Source organism: Schistocerca serialis, chromosome 5 (assembly GCF_023864345.2).
Source record: "Schistocerca serialis cubense isolate TAMUIC-IGC-003099 chromosome 5, iqSchSeri2.2, whole genome shotgun sequence".
Classification (NCBI taxonomy): Eukaryota; Metazoa; Arthropoda; class Insecta; order Orthoptera; family Acrididae; genus Schistocerca; species Schistocerca serialis.
The window spans coordinates 33,368,166-33,376,256 of record NC_064642.1 but is presented as its reverse complement, the minus strand read 5'-3'; positions in this window follow the sequence as shown (position 1 = coordinate 33,376,256).

The following is an 8,091-nucleotide window of genomic DNA, read 5'->3' as shown; positions in this document are numbered from 1 at the left end:
TGGAAGTAGTGGATTTCCATGCAGTCTTGAAGAAGTAGTGTTGTCCTTCTAACAGAAAGACAGTGCTGACTCTTGACATGCAGACAGGTAATGGGCCACAACAGAGCAAACCCACAACAGAGTCATTCCAAGTTTTGAAGACTATTGGTAGATAGGTCATCACAGAGCAGATCCACTGTAGTCCTGGTAGAGATTATGGTATTGGTGAGTCAGCAAAGGTGTAGACCCACTGTAGTCCTTGTAGAAATAATGGTATTAGTGGGTCATCAAAGATGCAGACCCACTGTAGTCCTTGTAGAGATGGCCAGCAGCCATTTGTTGTGACTTTGCAGGTGCACAATCACCATTGAAGAGTCTTGCGGATAATATAGCAAGTCCATAACCACCACTTGTGCACTCACAAAGTTTTTGGAATTGTCCTTAGAACCAGCAATGCTGTTATCCAGTCCCTTACTGAATTATTAACACACGTGCAAACAGTAACAGTCCCTACTTCTCACATATTGTCCATATACTATGACCAACAGAAACGTGTGCAGTGAAATGTAACTTACAAGTTAATAATATGATGAACTGGTATCAATTACAATTTTATAACATAAGAATACAACAACAACAGTACAAAATACATCATTAAAAACATAATAATACAGATAACATTTGCAGTAATAGGGGCTTTACAAAATAATAGAAATAAACATATACATCAGTGTTACAGGAATTATGACAAGTAAATACATAAAAGATCAGAATAACTTTTGAAACATCAACTTCACACATGAGCATTAAAACAAAACAGAATAAATAATGACTAACATCTTTACAAAGTAAATAACATATTATTAATGCAAATTATATTTGAGGATAACAGTATTCCTCATCATAGTTCATGGTGCTGAGTATTAGAAAAATTCTACAACATAAGTCTTATCAGATAAGCATATAAAGACAGGAAGAACATAAATACACATGAGTATACAAACACATTGCAGAATAACACAGGAGGAAAGGACAGGGTTTGTTTTCAGTGTAAAATTTGATACTACAGTCCAACCCAAATCTTCATTCCATAGATCTGCCGTCTTATTTCAACATTTGTTTCCACCAAAAAAATCCTATCCAAGCATGCTTTCTCAGAATGTATTGTCAAGTAAACCAAAATGTTGCATTAAAATCTCATTAGTGGTACCAGTATATGTTCTAAGTATGTAAGCCTTATAGTCGTTACGTCATTGTGCAACTAACAAGCAAGAATGTACACACACAATAACACTGACGTCTGTTCACTATAACAATGCATTCGTAATGTCTGTTTCAATAAGTTCTCTTGGTTCTTGACTGGATATTTAACTTCAAACATTGTTGCATGTTAACAGATTCTAAGTCTGACAAAGCATACTAGCAATGTAAAGTGAAAAGTTATATGGCAAAGACAAAGTTAAAAAGCAGATTAACTTTCAATAAACGGTTTTACATGTGAAATATGGTGTAAACCTTTACTCTTCTTAGTATGCAGAGTTTCAACTTCAATGCAATTATCATGTGGTATACGTCGAATTCTGTAAGGTCCATTGTAAACTAGAAAGAATTTGTGACTCAAGTGTTTCTTCTTATGTGACAATGAATGAGCTTTAATGAGAACTTTCTGACCAATATATAATTCCTTTGCATTTGCTTTACCGTGTTGTTTTCTCCTTTTGTCTGCTGCAGATTTTATATTTATAATAGCCAAATCAATTATGTCTTTGTGTCGAAGTTTACGTATATTCGGGAAAGGTACAAGCTCTCTGATTCTGTTCGGTGGTTCTTCATTCTTCAGTACAAGAGTAGGTGGTAAAGCAGTGGAGTCATGAGGCATTTCATTCAGCATGTTTTGAAATAAGTGTAAATATCTGTCCCAATGCTGATGCTTTATGTGACAATAAAGTCTGCAAAGCTTATTGATTTCTTTCATAATCCGTTCGGAGGGGTTACAATGTGGTGAATACAATGAAATAAAAACAGGTTTGATTTTATGATTCCGAAGCATGCGTGCCCAAACAGCAGATCTGAATTGCGGTCCGTTATCTGAAATGACTTTACTAACGTGTCCAACTTCACGTAAGAAATTTTTAACAAAGGCGTTGGACACAGACCGTCCTGTGGCTTTACGTAACGGTGTGAAAGACACAAATTTTGAAGTAAGTCCAACAGCGACTAGAATGTACGAAAATCCATTAGATGTTCTGACAAGCGGTCCCAAGAGATCAACAGCAGCAAATTCCTTTAATTTAGAAGGAATGATAGGAAACAGCAGAGCACGATGGGAGATAGTAGATGGTTTCGCCTTTTGACAAAGTTTACAAATAGACAAGACTCTTCGAATTCTCTTTTCCATATTGTTAAAATAACAAGTCGTTCGAAGAATATGATAACATTTTCGTGGACCAAAATGTGCATAGCTGAAATGAATGTACCAAATGAGCTTATTAACAAAATCGTCAGGAATGCAAAGTACCCATAGCTTGTCATCAACAGTGCAGCGTTTGAACAGTATGTTGCTTCTAACCAGATAATAATGCTGAATCTGTGTGTGTGTCTTTTCGTGCCATTTGCTCTTGATGTCTTTCCAAATCGGATCTTTATCTTGTTCATGAGCAATGTCCTTTAAAGATGTGGTATTTGAAGTTTTCAAAGACGACTTTCAGAATGTAAGAAATACTGAAATTTTTCTCAAGGTTGCCTTCTGTATTACTTTTCTCAAGCCCAGCCGGTGCGCGTGACAGTGCGTCCGCAACAATGTTCTCCTTGCCGGGAATGTAGACTATTGTGAAGTGGAATTCTTGCAGAAACAATACCCAACGTTTTAACCTGTCATGATTTAATTTTGACGACATAAGAAATTGTAATGCACGATGATCACTGTATACTTTTACGTGCTTACCAGAAAGAAAGAAACGGAATTTGTTAAATGCCCAAACGATAGCTAAAGCTTCTAATTCAGTAACCGACTTTAGAAGAATCCGTGCTAAGGCAGAAATCTTGTGACAGATCTGGATGAGCTAGTATTGGCGCGTTAAGTAGCGATTCTTTCAAACAATTGAATTCCAACTGTGCTTGTTCGTCCCAGTTCCAAATAGTATTTTTTCCAGTGAGAGAACAAAGTTTTGGTGTAACAAGAATTTGCATATTCAGAAAACGACGGTAAAAATTTACGAGACCTAGAAAACTGCGGACTTGTTTTTTGTGGATGGAACTGGAATGGCTCTGATTGCTTCTAACTTTTCAGGATCCGGCTGAATGCCTTCAGAAGAAATAATATGTCCCAAAAACCTCACATTTGACCTACCGAATTCAGACTTTTCCAAGTTAACTGTAATTCCAGATTTTGCAAAAATACGTAACAAACTGTTGAGGATGCGATTATGTTGTTCCCATGAAGCTTCTGCTATTAGAATATCGTCCACATATAAGGTAATGTGACGCTTTAAGAACTCAGGTAGTATGGAATTTAGCCCGCGAATGAATGCTGCCGAAGAAATGTTCAAACCAAAAGGAAGTTTCTGAAACTGATAAACGCCGAAACAAAGGAAAGCTGTGTATTTTCTACATTCTGGATGAAGTTCGATCTGATAGAAGCTGGATCTGAGATCAATGGAAGACAACACTTTTACACCATTAAAATTTTGAAGAAGTTCTTCCAACGTTTGCGGCCTGTCTGTTTCAGGAATAATGATAGTATTGATTTGTCTCGAATCTAAGACAAGCCTGATCGATCCATTTTTCTTCTCAACAACATGTAATAGATTGTTGTATGAGCTTACTGCAGGCTCAATAATGCCCTCGTCAAGCATAGACTGTATTTCTGTTCTAACACGGTCCCTATAATGTGCTGGAATTACGTATGGTCTAACACAAAATTTAGTATGCTCACGAACACGAAATTGGTACTGAAATCCCTTGATTGTTCCTGTTTTGTAAGTAAAAACTGTGGAATGTGCTTGTAAACTCTCAAAAAGGTCCTGCCTATCAGTGTCATTACAATTCTCAATTGTTTGAATTTTATTCTGAATTAATTCATTGGTTTCAAATATCCCATCGATATCATCCCTGTCAGTACTTGCAGAGTGATTGTTAGTGTCTAGTTCCGTAGAAAATTCCGAACTGTTGTATAACAGAAGGTAAAGCCGATTAATTTCCTCGTCATGGTTTGAGAGCCAGTCTTCAAATTTCATAGCTATTGACTTACCTTCTTTCTCTAAACTTACTTCAGCATCGTGAAAGCTTAAGACTGCTTTGTATTCATTCAAAAAGTCTACTCCCAGTATAATTTCCGTCGACAATAATGGAACAATAAGAAAGTTCATAGAGAAGCTATGGCTTTGACAAAAGAATTCTAAGTTGGTTTGTTGGCGAACATCTACACTTTTTCCAATGATTGCACCTTGTAATTTAATCTTACGTAACGGAAGTGTGGGGCAATCGTTCGATTTGTCGCATTTGCTAAAAGCTGTTTCACTAATTACTGAAATGGGACTGCCAGAGTCAAGTACTGCCGTAAATTTTACATCATTTACAGTAATGTGAATCACAGGATATGCAATGTTGTTATGTTTTACGTCGTGTTCCTGAAGTAAGATGTCCCTAATGTCTTCCATTTTTACGTAATTACTAGCTACGGCAACTGCGTCGTCAGTTTCATAAGTACGTTTTGTGGCTGCCAGCGGTATGAGTCATTGCCTATTGTGTGTTTGTTGGCGCGCGTCGTTATTGGGATTTGGAGACCTAACTTCTACAAATTCACCTTGTCGAGAGGGCCCTGCTCTGTTAGAATCCCGCCAGTTCTGATGCAATTCAGGTCTGTCGTTACGATCATATCGTCTGTCGTCATGTCGGTAGATTCCATAGTTTCTTTCTTGTCGGTCACGAGGTGGAGAATTTCTCCCTGAATCTTAACTCTGCGCTGGACCGTTGCATCTGGAGTTATTCTGTCTCCCTTGATAATAATTATTTTGGTTCCCATATTGTCTGTTTCTCTGATTGTCTCTGTGATAATCATTACCGCGGAGAGGTGATCTTTCCCTGTAATTATTACTACTCTGCCAACGGTTGTCATACAGGTGGTGTCTGTTTTGGTCACGATTTACGTTATAAGAATAACCTTGTGTATTATTTCTGTCATCGCGGAATTATGACAGATGTGACCTATAATTGTTGTGCTCCTGTTTTCGCGTTCCGCGATTGTCAGTGTCAATTTCCAGTTCTTGTAACAGTCCCTGAAAAGCTTGAATGTCGTCTTTGCAACGTCCTGCTAAAATAATATGTCGTAAATGTTCAGGCAGTTTGATTAAGCAAATGCGGATGAGTTCTGAGGGGCTGTATGGGTTTGAAAGATGCAACATGTCTTCAAAATATTTCATAAGACTGGAAAATTCAGATTGTTCGAAACGTTTCATCATTATGATGCTATGTTTTACTCGGTCTTGTGTAGCTTGAGACCAATATGCTGAGAGGAAGGCATGATAAAATTCTCCTTCACTGTGACAATCGTGAATGACCGATCGCATTCTTACAGCTGGTTCATTCTCTAAGTAGCCATACATAAAATCTAATCTGTACTCTAATGACCAGAAGGGAGGAAAACAATGAGAGAATTGATGGAGCCGTGCTTGTGGATGAATGTCGTTGCCAGAATTCTTAAATGTTTTGAATTTACGTGTAGTAATGAACAGCTTAAAGTCAAAATCATAATGTCGGCGAGTCGCATGTCGGTCATTGTTACGTAGTTTCGGCGGTTCCATCTCAAAATTCGGTGTACCTTGCCAATTTCTTTCATAATTTCCGAAGTGCCCTGAGTTATTATTTTGCGGCTGTTCCGTATTTCTATGTCCCTCTTCCCGTATTGGAGCGCGAGTGGCCTCTGAAATACGTAATTCTTGTATTACCTGAGTCAGCTGATCTTGTACTTCCCGGATTTCTCTTTGGTGTTGCGTATTAATTTGATTCTGATTTCGTTTGAATTTCCTAATTTGTTCGCACTCTTCTGTGTCATTAAAGACTACCGGTTTTGTGTCATTCAGATTATCATCTACCTTCGTAGATAAGTTAGTGAACTGATCCGAAAGTTCGGCTACTTTCTCCGATAGTGAACACATTTCCTCAGTGTGTTTTTCTGAACTAAGTTTCAGAGTGTTCATTTGTGTTGAAATCGAATCTACTGTGTCCTTTAAGTTTTCCTGAGTTTTTGCAAGTTGCGTAACCGAATCGGTGGATGCAACTGAGTCAATTTTAGCCCACAAGGTCTCATGATCTTCATAAACAATGGTTTGCAGTTCTTTTATGGCTGCTTCGTGATTCTGTAATGCATTTTCATGCCGCGAAAAAATAGGTTGAAAATGCTCACAAATTTGTGTTCTTACGTCATTACAGACTTTTTGACATTTCGATTCATTGTTATGTAACTCAGTAGTTGAATCTTCACGTGTTTGTTCAAGTGTGGTGTCTAACTTCCGAAGATTTTGTTCCATTGTGTCTAACTTTTGAAGCTTTTGATGTGTTTGTCTCTGATTTTGTTCCATTTGTTGCATTAATTGCAATAATAATGTATTAGTGTCTGGAATCTGTTTCTCTATGCTTTTTGGCAGTGCATTTTCACCGGCAACATTCACGTTTTGACAAGCAGAAAATGTGTCTTGACTCATTTGAGAAAACGGTGAGGACCCAAAACCTGAGTCTACAGTATTTGCAATATTATATTCTGTCATTTCGGATTTCTGAGGCGAGCTGTTGCCGACCGATCGATCAATAATGCTTCCCTGTTCACTAATTTTTTCACTGCCTACACCATTATTTGCAGCCCGCTCCATTTCCCTATGCACAATTACCAAGTTACTACTTTGAACATTAGTTAATTCATTACTCTGCGGCGCTAACACACTGCTTTCGTCTTCACTGTCATTTCTCAGTTTACTTTGAAGCCTAGTATTACGTTTTTCACACGCCATTATTGTCACAATATTTCACACGACAACGCAGAAAAGCACAATTTGAGAGCAAAATAACAAAAAACATTAACATAGCATTGAAAATAATATCTAGTTAATTGCAAGCGCAGCTGCGAAATACTTGGGGCAAATCTACATGCATGCCACAACTGTGTACAACAATGAAAAGCTACAACTACAAAGGAAATTCTCTCTATAATTACGCGCTAGCAATAAAGAAAAGCTACACTAATTACACAAACTACAAGAAAAAATCAGAAGATTCCAGTGAGGTATCCTCGGCTAAGGGTCGACATATGAAATGTGCCCTTTGAACAATTATACATGACTGTGCTTAAACTGACACACAATATTTTCAGCGCAACGCAATCTGACTTTCAAAAACCCCTACAAAAGAATGGCCCTGACTAACATTAACCTATACCTTTCACAAATCACTTACCTCACCAAAAATCTTCGTTATTCGAACTACTGCAATACAGCGAGCGCCACTACTGCCAGCTAAATAAAAGATTCAAACTACTGAAGGCACTAACTACTAATAGGCACAGTTAGCAAATGAAAGATTTTCATAGAGAACAAGCAATGTATTTACCTCAATAGTGTTCAAAAGTCATAATGTATATAGCAGTTCATGACATCCAGTCTTACAAATTTCAAAACTCCGCCATCTCTCTCCCCACATCCACCACTGATGGCAGCTCACCTCCAACTGTCGAACGCTATGCGCTGTTAACATCCAGCTGCCCAACACTACAATGGCAGACAACAATGCAAACTAGCCACAGTCTTTAACACTGGTAGCATGCCGCGACAGCGTGGACGTGAACCGTATGTGCAGTTGACGGACTTTGAGCGAGGGCGTATAGTGGGCATGCGGGAGGCCGGGTGGGCGTACCACCGAATTGCTCAACACGTGGGGCGTGAGGTCTCCACAGTACATCGATGTTGTCGCCAGTGGTCGGCAGAAGGTGCACGTGCCCGTCGACCTGGGACCGGACCGCAGCGACGCACGGATGCACGCCAAGACCGTAGGATCCTACGCAGTGCCGTAGGGGACCGCACCGCCACTTCCCAGCAAATTAGGGACACTGTTGCTCCTGGGGTA